The sequence below is a fragment of the Anolis sagrei genome, chromosome 4 (assembly GCF_037176765.1).
Source record: "Anolis sagrei isolate rAnoSag1 chromosome 4, rAnoSag1.mat, whole genome shotgun sequence".
Classification (NCBI taxonomy): Eukaryota; Metazoa; Chordata; class Lepidosauria; order Squamata; family Dactyloidae; genus Anolis; species Anolis sagrei.
This window is the reverse complement of record NC_090024.1, coordinates 60,563,633-60,581,284: the sequence shown is the minus strand read 5'-3', so window position 1 is coordinate 60,581,284 and position 17,652 is coordinate 60,563,633. Positions and strand designations below refer to the sequence as shown.

General features: G+C 38.4%; 1 protein-coding gene across 2 annotated transcripts in view; it reads left to right on the top strand.

Annotated features, from left to right (window-relative positions):
• GREB1L (GREB1 like retinoic acid receptor coactivator) overlaps positions 1 to 17,652 on the top strand; it is a 198,913-nt gene that overhangs the window by 91,558 nt on the left and 89,703 nt on the right. For both annotated transcript variants that reach the window (XM_060775150.2, XM_060775149.2), the window contains exon 2: positions 2,424 to 2,523. The gene's annotated coding sequence lies outside the window, so the exon portion shown is untranslated. The remainder of the gene's footprint in view (positions 1 to 2,423; positions 2,524 to 17,652) is intronic.

Here is a 17,652-nt window from a genome sequence, read left to right as displayed (position 1 = left end):
GTTTTACAAGACCTTCTCTGCCAAATAATGCTGGTGCCTCATCAAACTACAGTTGTCATAGCATGGCAGTTAAAGTGGTGTCAGACTGCATTGATTCTACAGTGTAGAAGGCAGCTTCCAGCCCCTTCCTAATTAAGCTGCTGAGGGAGGAAAGGATAGGGCCTGGGGCTGTTAGGAATGGTGGGAGCTAAAGTCTAAACACCAGGAGGGCCAAAGTTTGCCCATGCCTGGTGTAGATACACCCTCAGAATAAGAGGAAGGCAATGACAAACACTTCAGAACAAGACTTGCCAAGAAAATCCCAGGATAGGTTCATTTTAAGGTCTCCATAAATCAGAATTGACTTATAGGTACATAAAAATAACCATGTGGTCAAAGCCGCAGTGTTTTTCAGTAACCACATAATTGATGACTATCTGAATATTTCTCTTTAATGTTTTCCTATACTACAATATAGTGTATGAAAACAGGTTGTAATAGTTTTTTTTTCCTGAATTACAAGGTAACCTTAATTCTCTGGTGCAATAAACTTACCTTCCTGCATCCAGATTTTAATTTCTGGGTTCTCGTGTTCTAAAACAGAATGTTCTCTTTAAAAACACAGTGTTTCTTTTGGATGTCATTTCTGGCATTGTTGGTGACTGTTGTTTTACCATAAATACTATGTAAACATTATGTTACGTTATGTTACATTGTAATATAAATATTGTATGTTAATTTGAATGTATTTATGCAAGGTGTTGGCTGAGAAAACTCATTTAACGATGTATACATTTCAGCTTTTCCTTTTCTCATCTGAACGTGCACATCCATTCAGATGCATTTTCATGTTGTTAATGACTTTAAAAGGTTGAAGTAATAGACTTTACTAAAAGCAATGGCATATTTATAAAGCAACATTAGCAAGCTTACATCTAGCTTGTTGTTTATTTTAAGCTGTCTTAAATCCCTATATTGAGAGATAGGTGGGATAAAATAAAAATAAAGGGAATATAGTTAATTAATACAATATTTAATTTTCTTAAATTTAGTGACTATTACTACTAAGGGTTGAATAAACGGGGCTTTCATAAGTGTCGACCAAGATTACATCTACACTCTAGAATTAATGCAGTTGGACATCACTTTAACTACCATGACTCAATGCCATGGAATAGCAATTGTAGTAATTTTACAAGGTGTTAGCCTTTCCCCTTCTGCCAATGATTGCTGGTGCCTCATCAAACTACAACTCCTAGGATACTATAGCCTTGAGCTGTTGCAGTTAAAGTGGTGTCAAGTCACATTAATTCTACAGTGTAGGTGCACCTATTAAAGAGTTCATAATGTGTCTAGTTGAGGCTAACAAGTGATTTTTTCTCTCAAGCTCTTACTGTCTACTTTATGAACTTCCTAGCTACAGTAGATGGCAAATCTGTACAATTAAGTTCTTCCATTCTGCTGTGTATAGGGAATGTGCCAAGTATGTATTTTCTTAGCAATACTTTTTCAGCATTTGGAGTTATCTCTCCCAGTGTCAGACCAATTGACACAAAGGAATATCCATATGGTAGTCACTTGAAACCCAAGTGGGGTGGAGTGTGCTCCACATGGTGTGCTAGTGGTGTGTGGATTTGCATGAGTTTTCGGACACAGTTTATTTTGGAGACCACTCTTTGTTTTGTTTGTCTGTGTCATTTTTTATGTGTTTTCAAACTATCCTCAGGATTTTTGATCCAAAATTCTTTGGATGCATAGGACCTTGTTGTTTACGAGTCTGAAACACTATGTATCTGTTCAGAGTGCAACCCAGCAAATTATAGAGTCTGTGTAACACTAATGCAAGGAAAATTGTATTGTAGTCTTATGCTAGTTTACTCACTAGTAGATTCTGCTGCGTGCAGTGAGAATCTCTCAAAGGGTGGGGTGGGGGGAATCCAACTGCAGCCTGAACATATAATTAGACATGGAAGAATGTGTAATTAGGCACACATAGATTTGCAATGCAAATTCCTATGTGATTTTTATAAGGAGGCTCTAAATTGTGAATTGGTACACATAATCCCGGTGGCGTAGTGGGTTAAACCATTGAGCTGTTGAACTTGAGGACCGAAAGCTCACTGATTTGAATACAGGGAGCGAGGTGAGCTCCTGCTGTTAGCACCAGCTTCTGCCTACCTAGCAGTTTGAAAACATGCAAATGTGAGTAGATCAATAGGTACTGCTCTGGCGGAAAGGTAACGGTACTCCAAACGGTCATGATGGCCACATGACCTTAGAGGTGTATATGGACAATGCTGGCTCTTCAGCTTAGAAATAGAGATGAGCACCAAACCCCAGAGTTGGACACGACTGGACTTAATGTCAGGGAAAAACCTTTACCTTTACCTACACATAATCTACCAGGATCCTCAATTATTTTAAATCATTTTGTTTTGCTACAGGTCTTCAACGTTTTCAGCCATCTGGATCCAGTGGCAGAACAACTGAGAGCAACCGTCCATCATGAAAGCATTTAAAAAACGTTGAAAGAAATACAAGAAGGTATCTCTGCTTTTTCCCCTACCTTCATGATGCAGCTTGAATAATTATGCTTTTGTGCACCAACTTGATTTCCAGTTGTAGTGGAAGCAGGAATATATTTCATCTCACCTCCTAATGGAGACATTTTCAGATGTAAAGATGTTTTTTCACCGCAGTTGTCCTTGGCAGTGATTTCTGCTTGAATATCAAACACTTATGTTAGTATGTGTCTATGAAATTAGCATCATCATAATGTTATAGTTTATATCTTTGTAGATCAGCATTCCATTCCTAACAACAAGCGTCTCGTGGTGCTTTTGAGGTTAACAAATTGAACATGCTGTTCCTAGTCACTTATATGCTGCTGGCACAGTTAATGATTGGAACCAATGATTAATTTGCTCAAGAAACCCTTTGAATACACCAAAGGACAGGGAGTCAACAAAACCCTCGTTGTGATAATTTTAAAATAAAAACCTTTTTAAAGCATAGAAAAACTAATTATTTTCATCTGATGTTTCAAGCCTTGTAGATAGACGGCAGTACAAATGAAACTTGTGTATTTATGGGGATGTAGTGTAATAGGATTAAGTATAAATGTTTTCCCTATTATTGGTCTGTTGTAAGTACTGTACAATTTGCTTTTAACATTTACATATTCATTATTAGAAATGTTTATTTTCTTCCTTCCCAAGTAAAAAATCCTTTCAAAACACAACAACACAGTATACACTGGAGTTTGGTTCCACAACACCCCATGGATCGTAAAACTTCTGGATGTGCAAGTCCCATTATATGCAGTGCTGTAGTAAAATAGTGTCCCTTATATATAGCAGATCACAGCTTGATTGAATTTGAATTGGTGTTTTTATGTGTGCATGTGTCTTATTTTATTGTATTTTATATTGTGTTCACTTTTATGTTTGTTTTTAGGCACTTTGTGCCATCTGTAAGCCACCCCAAGTCCCTTTGGGAAGATGATAGCGGTATATGAGAATAATGTTGTTGTTGTTGTTATTATTATTATTATTATTATTATTATATAAAATAATTGGGAATATTTTCAATCCATGAATACAGAATCTGTGAATATGGAGAGATGACTGTACATTATCAACATTGCTGATGAGTGGTGTTATAGAGGCTAGGTGCCACAACTGAAAATGATTACCTTCCTAAAGGGTGGTCCAGTGGTGTAATATTTATGCAAGAATGTGCAAGACAAGGCTGCCCTTTAAGTACTACATACCTTCATGTATAAGTCAACCTCCTGTATCAGTTGAAGGCAGGTTGGGGGGGAGGGATATGGATTTTGATCTGTGCCATATATTTGAAATACAGCTCTCACATTGACTCAAGGATAAGTCAACTCAGATTTTTTGGGGGTGATTTTACTAAAATTTCTAGGCTTGTACTATATAGGGTATATTCAATTCAAATGGCAACCAGAAGCTAGTTTTCAGTTGATGTATTGGAACAGATAAACAATCAAGAAAGCGTAGAGATGTTCAATGTATTGTCGACGGCTTTCATGGCTGGAATCACTAAGTTCTTGTGGGTTTTTTCGGGCTATATGGCCATGTTCTAGAGGCAGGAGAAATGCCTCTAGAACATGGCCATATAGCCCGAAAAAACCCATAAGAACTTAATCAAGAAAGCTCTGCACTTCACACTTTAGCAACTGGTTTCTGCATTATCTGTAGTTTCTAAGCTGTTTTCAGGTTTAGCTATATGTGACAGATGGCATAGTATAGTGGGCTTTTCATATCTATGGATTCTGCATCATGACTTGAAAATATGTTTCTAAAATCCAAAAAGCAAACCTTGATTTTTGCCATTTTATACAAGTGAAACCATTTTAGTATGTTATTTTACATCATGGGACTTGAACATACATGGATTTTGGTGTCCACAGGGGGTCCTGGAATCAAATCCTAATGGATCCTAAGATCCAACTGTAATATATTCTTGATGCCTGTGAAAGTTGTGGTGCATAGTTGGTCCACTTGCTGGAAGTGGGTCAAAGCATTCCCATTCAGTGCCACCACCCAAAGAAGCAGTAGTACCACCACTGGATCCATCCCAGTAGAACAGGTTTAGAAGGAGTTGGCCTATGCCACCAAAGTAGCAAGACTTCCAACAATGAACAGTTTTGTTGGGACTAAATTTCAGTTTATTCCCCTACAACCAATTGGTTGCAAAAGTAACACAATGATTAAGAAGTTAGGAATTAATTAGGTATTTGTTGTTGAATTTGAAAGTTAATATTTTCAGATTTTCCTGTTTGAAAAACAGACATAAGAATAATATAGTAGTATGTCTCTTAGAAATATTTTGGAATCTTGATGTGAATAGCACTTGGCAGTTTCCTTTCAAATGTAGACATTTGTTTTCACAATCAGTGTGTCAGATTTCAGTACAGTTAGTAAAAATGAGATAGTTTAGAATTCCTGACAGAATTGTAAAATATTTTATCTTTTTCTTTGATAAAAGAAAAAGAAGGGGAAAGTGTGGAATGGATATAATTTCAGTAATAAGAGGGAAAATAACTTGTGGGGCGATTGGGAAGTGACCTTTTCCCCTTTTCTTCGCTATGGGTCAGTTAAAGAAGCATGGCTTACTTTATATGGTGGATCGGAGTCCTATTGTTTGTAGCTGTACTTAAATGCCACAGTATTTCCAGGAGGCCAAAGATCTATTCCTTTTTTATGACCTGCTGTATCCTCAGGGGCCGGAGGCCCAATGGGGTATTCAGGCCCGATAGAACAAGAGGGTCATTGCCATCGACCAGGTCCTAATTGCTGCTTCTTAGTTACCACACAGACACCAAACCAGCTTTCAAGAAGATTTGAGATGGAAACATCTGGAGAGTCCTCGAAGTCATGGGTTTGGGGTTAAGGGTGGGGGTTGCTCCTTGCATTTTGTTTCACCAGGTGCTAGGAGGAAGCAACATTAGCCTTTTTGATATGGGAGGCAAGTTCTGTGGCTCCCCAGTTAGGTTATAACAATCGGAAAGGTCAAAGGACAGCTGAGTGGGGTCAATGAGACACCATGGGGTGTATTTTGTTACTTAGTAAGAGAAGCCACATCCTAAAACCTTAAAGGGCTCTCTTGTAATCCAGGTTGTGAAAAGGTTTTATGAGCCTGATGGCAAAAAAAGTGCTGGTCTAGGAATGAGGAATGCATCCTTTTGTCTAAATTAAAAGATGATCCCTAACAAATGTTTGAGGCGTTGGCAGCTTGGTCAATGTAGGACTGGAAGGCATAGTTACAGAAGCAGAGGATGATGGACAGTTACTCTCACTTCCTAATTTTGTTTTCCAGATTGTTCTCCTTATACCCCCCCCCCCCATCCTTATAAGCCATGGGACACTCCACAGTCTTGTTTAAGAGCTTGAAAGTCAATTTATTTTAGTAAAAGAGTTCAGCATATGCTTGTCCCTCATCCATTAAAATGAATAGGACTTAGCAGTTCTTGGCTTTGGCTAGATTGTGCTTTCCTTGAGTTGAATTTGGGGGTGGGGAGAGAGAGAACCACAATTTCTAAAAAAAACTAAAAATGCTTTTGTTTCTCAATATGCTTTCCATTTGCTACCATTACATTTTTCTTCCATTCAGAAGTATTGAAATTTTGTGCATGTGTGTGAAAGAAAGAGAGTCCTATTCTCTCTTTTTAAAATTAATGAGCTTCTCATGCTTATTGGTGTGTGTCTCATATGGGAAATTCCTATACAACATTTTCAAGAGGTCCTAAAGAATTGTGAGGGCAGAGAGAAATAGAAAGGTTTCTTTTTGTGAAGGGACGGTACACATATAGTCTATAATACTTTAGGTCATGGCTAACAGTCTTGAGTCATCCTAATTTTTCTTACCTGTGTCATTTTGCACAAATAACCCATCTCACCAGAAAATAATAACGTATCAAGAATAACAGTGGTGGATTTGAAAAGTAGCCACATTTGTTTTTCTTATTGGAAGAAGTAAGAAATGTTTGTTTCTGCTTGTGTTACAAGACCTCTTTGTGAGCCATGGTTAGGCAAAGAACTTGGAATTGTGGGAGGTTTATGCCATGCTTTTCCTCAGTTGGGTAATAATGCAAGGAAATAATGCTTCTCCTGTATCTTTCTCCTCTCTCTCCTCTACCCTCTCTTGTTATGCTTGAGTTCCTGGAATAAAATGGAGAAATTATGTATATGTACTAATTTGCTAATCATGGGCCTTTTGGGGATTTTTCCACAGCACCTATGCTGTTTTATCACCCAATTTTTAAAATAAATATTGACAAGAGGTATATAGATTCACTTCCACTCCTGTTCTTGAGTCATCTGTAGTCTGGTCTGTGGAAGATAAGTTTCTTAGTTGCTACATCTCTTGCATCTTCATTGCTTGCTCCCTTCTTGATCACTCACTAACAAAAGGACTCGTTTGGATGCTGGGGTCACAACCAGCTCATGGAAATGACCTTGGAGCTTTTCCTAAGACTCATAGGATTTTCAGGTTGAAAATCTGGAAAGACCTCAGTATCTTTAATAGTTGCTCAGAAGAGGGAATTTCAGAAGATGTTGCTTGTCATATAGCCAGGTAACAAGCAACATCTGCAGAGATTCCCTCTCTACTCTGGCAAACCTAGTATAGGCAGTCCCTGGGTAACAAACATCCGACTCATAGTAACAAATGGGGGTGAGACAACAGGAAGTGAGAGAAATTATCCCTAGGAAAGGAAATTCACCCCTGAAATAATTACTATGGGGAAAAGGGGTCCCCACTGAAGTTTTATCACCCAAACTTGTTACTACAGCAAGTCACATTTTTCAAAATCCCAATTCTCACAGGGACAGAAAGTGTAATAACATCTTCTGAAAAGAGTCACAGACAGCAAAACAAACACCATAGTGGTGCTACTCCTACCCTATACTATACAAAGCATGTGTGTGTGTGTGTGTATACACATACATATGGAGTTACACTAAATACTAGTTGTACTTGAGTGCCTTCAAGTCATTTGTGACTTAGCTGAACCTGGATTTTCTTGGCAGATGGGGTTGGCTTTTGCCTTCCTCTGAAGCTTAGAGAGTGTGCCATGTCTAAGATGGACCAGTAGCCAATGCTCAAGCCATTACATTATACTGATTCCCATTTGCTAGGTTACAGTAAGGATATAACATTTTTATTATAGCTAGCCTCCATATCAATACATTCTTAATTCGCTGATACCATCATCCATGGCTCAAAAACATTAATAAAATACACCATGGCTTTTCCAGTGTATGTTAGGGACAGCATGTTAGTATGCCATTGTATATCATGGTACATGGGCATCCATGGAGACCGGCCCTGATACTAATGGTAATTCAGTGGTTCCCAACCTTTGGGCCTCCAGGTGTTTTGGACTTCAGCTCCCACAGTTCCTAACAGCTGATAAGCTGGCTGAGATTTTTGGGAGTTGAAGTCCAAAACACCTGGAGGCCCAAAGGTTGGGATCCACTGCTGTAATAGATAAACAAGAAATCCTTATGTTGATTACAGGGCAGCATTGTTGATACATACCAGTGGTTTCCAACCTTTTTTGACCAGAGATCACTTGACCAGGGACCACTTTGACCAGGGATCACTCTCCAACATTAGTACCAAAAGGTTTACCAATTGGTTTTTGGACCACTTTAGATTTGGTTATTTGGGATGCTGATTCAAAAAAATCCATTGGATAGACCATATCAGCTCTAGTTTCTGATACAAAACATATGCCATCCAGTAGTCGCCATCTGCTCACCCACAGAATACCATATTTAATAAGCCTCTGCACTATAAGAGGGTTTTGCGAGACCAGTCACTCTCGTTGCAACTGTGTAGGCTGCGGACCATATTTTAGTTCTTGCGGACCACTGTGGTCCACAGACCACAGGTTAGGAACCGCTGATATATAACATAACATTCACATTTATTAGTCTACATTGCAAGGTTCACCTCCTGCCTTTTCATATCCTAAAATTCTTGTGATCTGTTAAAGGATGTGATTTCAATGAGTGTTTAAGATAGCTGGGGTGGGGGTAAGTATTGTGGGGACTAAGTTAGGAGTGACTTCTGTCCTTTTTTTGGAATGCATTTGTAATGATGAAAGCAGTGAACTTTCCCAGTAAACTGGGCTGGATTTTATGAAACTGGCATTGTTCCAGCCTTGAAATAGATCTTACTGACTCACTGAAAACTTGATTATGAGTACTGCATGCTTAGGCATGTGTAACAAGGATGTATTATTTTCTCAATTTCTCAGTTTCTCAAGTCGCTCCTGACACCACAAAAAAAATAAATAAGAATAGTTGTATAATTTCTAATTTAAAACTTTAAGGCAAGAATAGTTACTTTATTATCTGTGAGCTGTACAAATAATTGTAATCACTCACTGTAATGAGTGGATGGATGGAATGATCCAAAACATAACTATTGATCTGTACTAGAGACATAACCATTAATCTGTCTCATTTAGAGTCATCATAAAGATAATTTCTGAGATGTGCTATAATGTTATAAAATAATAATAACAATATTTTAAAAATTATTTATATTCTGCCTCTGTCCCTGGGGGGACTAAGGGCAGATTACAACAGAAGATGGCAAATATTCAATGCCAGCTCCAATAAACAAGTAGAAACAAAAACAATCAGTTAGTCTAGCACCTGACATAGAAGATATTCAGCATAAATTATACAAACAACACTTAACATTAATTTAAATCATTATTAAAATATTACACAGTCAGGTGCCAATGGAGACAGCCAAAACAGCAGAGTCAACTATATTTTCACAGTGCAGATTAATAAACACTGATGAAAAGAACTGCCATTCACAGAACTGATCTGTCTACTACTCGTATTTTCTTCAAAACAGTTGCTTTAGCGATGTTGCTCAATGGCCTCATCATTAGCCTAGGGTTGCCAGATTGGGTCTGGAAAAGGGACTACTATAACTCCAATTTTCAGCTGATTTTTACCCTTAACTGATGTAAGCTTCTTTGAATCCCAAACTGGGGAAAAAGGCAGGATACAAACAAATGTTCTTCTTGTCACAATCATTGTGATTTTGGAGTAGAATGAGTCAGAGACAGCTCTCTAAGAAGGGAGGGACAGAGAGGTGTGATTAGCTTTGTTTTTGTCACCAATTTTTTTCCTTTTCTCTCTCTTCTGCTGAGCTACTATTCCTTTTGCGAAGGAGATAGCTGAAAAGTGAGATTTGGAAGATGAGCAAGAACAGTTCAGTTGTCCTGCTTGGCAGAGTCTTTCCCTGTTCAATGATCTGTTAAAGATTAAAATTACAAGAGCCCTGTCTCAGAGCCACTCTGGAAATCCTGCATTTGTCTCTAGTATGGCTTGCTATATAGATCTTGGTTGTTTGGAGAGTTTCAGAGCAAGGCCATGTCTGTTGCTATCACAGAAACTCTCCATCTGATTGAAGAATTAAGAGTGGCAAAATTGATTAGATGTTAGTAGGCAGGCATGGAGCAACTACTGTGCAGATAGATCCTATGCACGTTTTTGAGCTGTCCTAGAATTTAATGGCAATGTGTAGACCATTTGTATCAGCATAGACGATTGTTGTGCAGACCTAGCATCACATGATAACGTGTACTGTCACCACAAAACTACATTTCTTTCTTGAAACAGCAATAATGGGCTAGCAGCCAGTATTTCATTTTGAAGAGGAGAGGAGAAAAGGAGAGATTAATTAAAAAACAACAACCCACAACTGATCCAGTACCCTGCTATTGGCATTATTCTACATGTGATTGATTATAAACAAATACTGTGCCGGCTATTGACCATAATAAAGTTTTGTCTTGCATTGTAAACAAATATAATTAAGTATGTCTCATATGCATCCTGGTGGCACAGCGGATTAAACCACTGAGCTGCTGAACTTGAGCGGGGTGAGCTCCTGCCGTTAGCCCCAGCTCCTGCCTACCTAGCAGTTCAAAAACATGTAAATGTGAGTAGATCAATAGGTACTGCTTCTGCGGGAAGATAACCGCGGCCACGTTACCTTGGAGGTGTCTACGGACAATGCTGGCTCTTCAGCTTAGAAATTTTAAATCAATATATCATTCATTCATTTTTTTTCCAGTTTATCAACATGATACGATTTGTGCTAATTTTGGTCTTTGGTGGGTTGCTTTGTTGTGTGTCTTCAAGTCATTTCCATTTAATGCACAATGGGCTTTTTATGTTTGCTATGGTTTGGTTCCAGGACTCCCTGTGGACACCAAAATCTGTCCGTGCTCAGTGGTGTAGATGGTTGAATCTACGGATAGGGAGGGCCAATTGTAATTCCATCAGTGATAACCAGTGATGCAGTTTTCTATTGAGTAAAGGAGAGGCCTCTTACAGCAAAGTCAGAAGATTCCCATATCCAGCATTAAATTGTCAGAAAGCCTGTTTGGTATAGCGGTTTAAGTGTTGGGCTTTGATTCTGGAGAGCCGGGTTAAAATCCCAATTCAGCTATGGAAACCGAGTGGGTGACCTTGGGCATATCACACTCTCTCAGCCTCAGAGGCAGACAAAGACAACCCTCCTGGATAAATTTTGCCAGTAAAATTTCATGATAATTTTGCCTTAAGGTTACCATAAATCAAAAGAGATTTGAAGGCAGATAACAACAAGTCAGTACATAACCTGTTTTTTAAACATGTTTTTACCATACTTCTATTCCTCAGAGAAATCAGTCTCCTTGTTTATCTTCACAACAATTATTTGGGGAGCAACTGAGGATAAGAATCATGTGGCATTTCAGAACCACAAATCTCATATGCCCTAGGTGACATGGCCAAAGATGAAAAATTCCACCATGGTTGCAACTAGCCACAACTTCTCTGGTGGTAAATTTGCTACCCACAGTAAGGATTCAATGCCATTTATGACATATTGCTTGGTAAGCTTGTGCACAGATTTGGTTTGTGAAGTTTTCTTCAGCCAATCTGGCTTGTTTGGCTTGTTCAGCTAGCCGTAACAGTAAGGGCTCAGCTGCCATGTTTTTTTTTGGGCTGAAACAGCCCATGTGGCTGCTGGGCATGGCTTCTTCCTTTCTGTATGGGAGCATGTGGCTCATGCTTCCTTAGCCCTGTTGCTGAAACCCAGGCTCCCTCGAAAGGAGGAAAGAAAAGGGGCTCAGGAACCCCGTTACTAAAACCCAGACTTCCTTGAAGGCAATAAAGGAAAGGATCCCAGAAAGGGTGCTTCCTTAACCCCTTTGCTCGGACGCCAACACCTTTGAAAGGAAAAGGGTCCCAGGAATGGAAAGAGGAGCCTCGTAAATTCCCTATTCCCTCCAAAGGGCAGGATCTTCCAGCTGACTAGCCAAAAACAGATTTTTCCATTAGCTGGTTTTTGGGAGGCTCCCGAAAACAAATGTGGGTACCCAACGAAATTCAGATACCAAAATTTGATTGCCCTCCAGCCAAATTGCACAAGCCCATTGCTTGGTATAACAGAGGATCCTTCTGATAATTTTGAAGTATTAGCAGTCTCACAATTAAATCAAACATACACAACATAATTTTGCCAGCAGTTGCTTCCATAGGCAGAAACATTTGAATAACTTTTGAAAGAGTGTGTCAGAACCCAGACACCTTTAAAGAGCCAGACACAGGAGTAAACTCAAAGCAACAGTTTATTAAGGCAACAAAAGGACTCAGAGACACTTACTTCAGTGCCTCTGGTCAAAACTTAAAGTCTGTAGCAGTTTGCAGCTCAAAAACTTAACTTGGAAAATAATCCGGATTAAACAGAGATATAATCTGGGATAAACAAAAGTTCAAGCAAAATGCCCCAAACTCACACAGTTCAAAGTAGGCAAACAAACAAAGAGTTGTGCAGAAAAGCTATTGTCCAAAAGCAGCCCAAGGTTGAGAAAATTCCAGAAGTATTCAGAGTCCAAAAGGCAGTTCGTCGTCAAAACAATCCAAGGTTGAAGAGAAGGGGAAATCCACACTTATGATAATCCAAACCAGTTGATACACGGAGGAAACAGCAGCCTGCAGTTCCAAGACCCAAGCCCAACAAGAGAAACAGCAGCGACAGAAGCCAAGGCACGAATCCAACACTTTGCCTACTGCAAAGTTCCAAACTTTCAGTGCCTTCCTTTATCCTACAACTCATCATCCGTTGATGAGCTGCCCTCTGCCCTTTCCTCATCACTGTCAGCTGTCTTACCCATTACAGCTGAGCACCAACACCCATCTCTCCAATTCTTCCACCTCCTGTCAAGGCTTAGGTCTCCCCATGAGTCCCTGGTGTGACCAGACTGCCAATCCCCAGAAAACCCTTCAAAAGTATCATTGGATGTGGGTTGCATGCACACATTCCTGACTTCTTGTACTTGAGTCCAATCCAATGATTCCCCTTCGTCCTTATTACTCCCAGACCCATTACTTCCAGTAAAGCCAATAAAATCTTCCTCCTCAGTTGGAGCAGTAAGTATGTCATGGATCCGTTTCCTCTGACACTCCTTGTTTGACTCTTGCTCGTGAGTAGTCCTTTTTACACCTCTACTCCCATCTCCCTCCTTCTCCATTTCCCTTTCTGAGAAGCCTTCGAAAAAGTCTTCGTCTGTAGGTGACATGAATATTTCCCTGATTCGCTTTCTTTGTTGCTCTTCATCCAACACATGAGCACCTCTCTTCCCTCCTCTGCTACTCCTACTATCAGTTGTAACATTGCCAGTAGACTCAACTGCAACAGAGTGCCAATAAAAACATTTTCATTGGTTTTTCAGTCTGTTGGATTGTGATATGTCACACAAATACTTAGGTTAATAAACAATAAAAGTGGCCTTCGTAGATGCCTGAGTAGTAGTTTTCACTCACAATCTGTACATGAAATTCCTATCTAAAAAAGTAGAATAACATTTCTAAGTGCTTTTCAGCTTTCTGTGTCTGTTGACGTACATTAACTTGCTGTGAATTTGTTATAGTTGTAAACCACATCAGATAGATCATAGATGCCAAGTCATTTCAATAGGCTTGCATTTTGTGTGTGATGCGTCATTGTGATAGCTAACAGTTTTAAAAAATAATTTACTTGTGATATTTTGTATTTGTTTCCCTGTCATTTTACATCAACATTTCAGGATTTAACAGTTGCAATGAGGTCAAACTTTGCTGATTGATGTTCTTACTACCTTCTGTTTCATCATGTACAAAAGATGCCCTTCGTGTGAGAGATCTTCTGTTTTTATAGATTCTCACTGCTCTGCATACACCGGATCTCCACTGAGAATTACAAAGAACAGACAAAATAAATACAGAAATATGTATGGTACTGACACTCAGGTCTTTATTCCCTCTTGATTTTTATCCCTTCCTGTTTGCAAGCATAAGCCCATTTCATTTTATTATCTTAGAAGGCTGTCCTTGCAAACCTGTCACATTGTGAACAGATTAAAATGCTTTCAAATGTATATGAAGCAGCACATTGCTACAGAATCTGTCAAAATTTTACTTTTGATCAGTGGTGTGCTTTTAAAAATATAAGCCATCCCACTATACCGTTTGGTGATGGATATATCTTATCAAAATGAAAATATTTGCAGTGTGTCAGCATATGTTTCGCTATATACAACTTTACTGAATGAATATTTAAAGTATTGTTTATAGTTTTCAGAAAATTGTGTTCACTACTAACACTTCTCAATGTCTGAAGGGCTGTGCATGTCCATTTTAGAAGAATGCACTAATTTCCAAGTTGACTGAAATCAACTCACAAGAAGAAAAACCTTGAAAACAGATGAAAAGCAGTGTAAGGGTAAAATGAAAGAAAAGTAAAGTAGAACAAAATAAGGGAGGGTGGGGAGAAACTCATGAGTGGCAAGCTGTTGCATTAATAGGCTTGATGCACAGAATGACATATGGTGCAGCTTTTCATAAGTAGCTTGTTAGTTACCATGTTAATCTAAGAGGCTTTTAAAAAAGCTTTCAAGGTGCTCGGCAGTTTATTCTATTTGCTGGACATTGTTATCGACACTCTATAAAGCAAAATGTATTACTTTGACATCTGTGTTTGGCAACTTCTGAGCAAATTTGTTGGAAAACAATTCCCATTTGTTTCAGGGGTACTATTTTTGGTATGTGTAGTATACTCAAGATCATGGCCATTATTTCAGATTATGAGATCAGTTTTATTTATTCTTTTGAATCTGAAATCTCAAGGGTGAAGATACATCCTAGAACAGTGTTTCTCAACCTGGGGATTGGGACCTCTGTGGGGGTGACAAGGGAGTGTCAGAGGGGTTACCAAAGACCATCAGAAAACACAGTATTTTCTGTTGGTCATGGGGGTTCTGTGTGCCAAGATTGGTTCAATTCCATCGTTGATGGGGTTCAGAATGCTCTTTAATTGTAGGTGAACTATAAATCCCAGCAACTACAACTCCCAAATATCAAGGTCTATTTTCCCCCAAATGCCACCAGTGTTCACATTTGGTCATATTGAGTATTTGTTCCAAATTTGGTCCAGATCCATCATTGTTTGAGTCCACAGTGCTCCCTGGATGTAGGTGAACTACAACACCAAAACTCAAGGCCAGTGCCCACCAAACCCTTCCAGTATTTTCTGATGGTCATGGGAGTTCTGTGTGTGGAGCTTGGTTCAATTCCATCGTTGGTGGAGTTCAGAATGCTCCCAGCAACTACAACTCTACAATAAATCCCCCCAACCCGATCAGTATTCAAATTTAGGCATATCAGTATTTTTGCCAAATTGGTCCAGTGAATGAAAATACATTCTGAATATCAGATATTTACGTTAAGATTCTTAACAGGAGCAAAATTACTGTTATGAAGTAGCAACTAAAATAATTTTATGGTTGGGGGTCACTACAACATGAGGAACTGTATTAAGGGGTCACGGCATTAAGAAGGTTGAGAAACACTGTCCTAGAAGAAAAGGCAAACCGTGTTAAAATAAAATACTTAGGTTTGAATCCTATTGTTAGTTCCTATTAGAGAAGACCCATTGAATTGATGGTATTTGTCCATGTGTGGACTCAACAGTCAACCATTGATTCAGTAGGTCTACTCAAATAGGGACAAACAACAAAACTAAGACCAAATGATTTAATAATCAAGTTTCAGATTTTCATTCATCCATACTATGTTTCACAAACGTAGCCCTTGGTTCCACAGTACAAATATATAGTGGACATAGCATTTAAGAACAGAAGACATTCCATCATCATAATATTTGTTGTTATTATTATATGTTTTCACGTAATTTCCAATGCATTACAACTCTAAGGCATAGGCTGTTAGGAATTGTGGAAGTTGAAGTTCAAAACACATGGAGGGCTGAAGTTTCCCCATGCCTGCGTTAGACCATGAGACTCCATGTGAAGTTTCTGTGATGCAAGAGGCGGAGGGGAGGAAAAGAATGCCCTCATTATATTATCTAATATTGTGCATAGTGTGGATATAAGTGGGATTCGCCATGGGAACTGGGAAGAAAGTTGGGAAATCTGCATGTGGTTTACAGTTACAGCATTTTCTTGGAATACGCACCGTATACTTCACTCAACAGTAGAAACACTTTCTAGTAAATTATCTTCCCCACTGATGTTGCAAAAGCTTAGTTAGCCTCAGGATTCTCTTAAATAAAAGATTTATTACCCATGCAGTAGGTTATATTTTCAGATTTTGCAAATTACAAACAAAGGAAAGATGTTCTGCAAACTCTGTCCTTGATTGAACTTGAAACATAACACGGATTCAGAAATACAAGCTTTTTGAATACAATATATTTGGGGGTAGGTGTTTCTTAAATGTTGTTTTTTGTAGATAAATAGATAGATAGATAGATTCTTCCTAGATTTTGGATTAATGTTTTAATTAGTTTTGGCAAGTTAACTTTGCAGAATACAAAATTCCTTTTCCTCATCGAGAAGTGCTTTGTCACTGAATCTTGCCTTGCCTTATCAGCAATTTTAATGTTTTAGCAGTGTCAGCTAAAATGGGAAGAGGTCTACTGAATTATGTATGATTTAGGTTGGGGGAAAAGATCTCATTCTAAAAAAGTTTAGATTCTAAAGAAGGTGGGTGAGAGAGAAGGGAAACAAATCCTTCTGTTTTGCTGTTCCTTGTTTTCTTTCTTTTTATTGCTTTCTTTGTTATATTTTGTATTATTATTTTGTTTTATACATTTGCTTTTTACATCAAAATCCCATGTATGTATGCATATATGTGTGTATGATTTTTTTGATCATGTGATTTTAATATTTATGCTAGGGTGTTTCTCATGCTTTTTAAATGCTTAAATGTTGTTTATGTCTTATGTTTAATGGTTTTAATGATTTTAATTTATAGTTATCTGTTAGTGTTTAGTTATTATGATTTTTTCTGACTATATATGTTGGCATTGAATTTTTGCCTTTAACATATTGTAAACGGCCTTGAGTCCCCCCATGAGGTGAGAAAGGCGGTATATAAATATAGTAAATAAATAAATAAATAAATGTGTATGTGCATTGAGGATGCCTGCCATAGATGCAGGTGAAATGTCAGGAGAGAATGCTTCTGGAACATAACCATACAGCCTGGAAAATACACAACAACCTAGTGATTCCAGCCATGAAAGCCTTTGACAATACAATGTGTATATGTGTATGAATAAAGGTTAAAATGCATAGTTGTAAGAAACGGTTGTAGTCCATGGGTACAAATGGTGACAGTCCCTAGCATATTGGGGGAGAAAATCCCTGGCTGCCCCTCTCCTCAGATAGTTCAAGAACTGCTACTCTAAAACACTGCTTCTTAAACTGTGGGTCCCAATCCCTAATGGGGTCCCCTTAGCTCAGTGTTGGATTAATGAAAAATTTGGCACACAGTAGAATTTTTCTGATTGTCACCTAGTGGCTGCTTTTAGACATTTGCACAGATTTGTTGTGCATTGTTAACAGTGGACTCTGCAGAAGATGCTTCAGCTTTACATCATAAAAATCAGCCTGTTTAGCAAGCTTTGGAAATACTGATTTGTTATCAGTATTGTTTGATTTTTATATGTATTTTATATACTGATACACTCAGAGTCAAAAATACACATGAGTATAAAAGTTTAAGAAACTCAGATCTAGGCAATACTTTGCTTTGATTCCATAAAGCTCATTTTATGGTC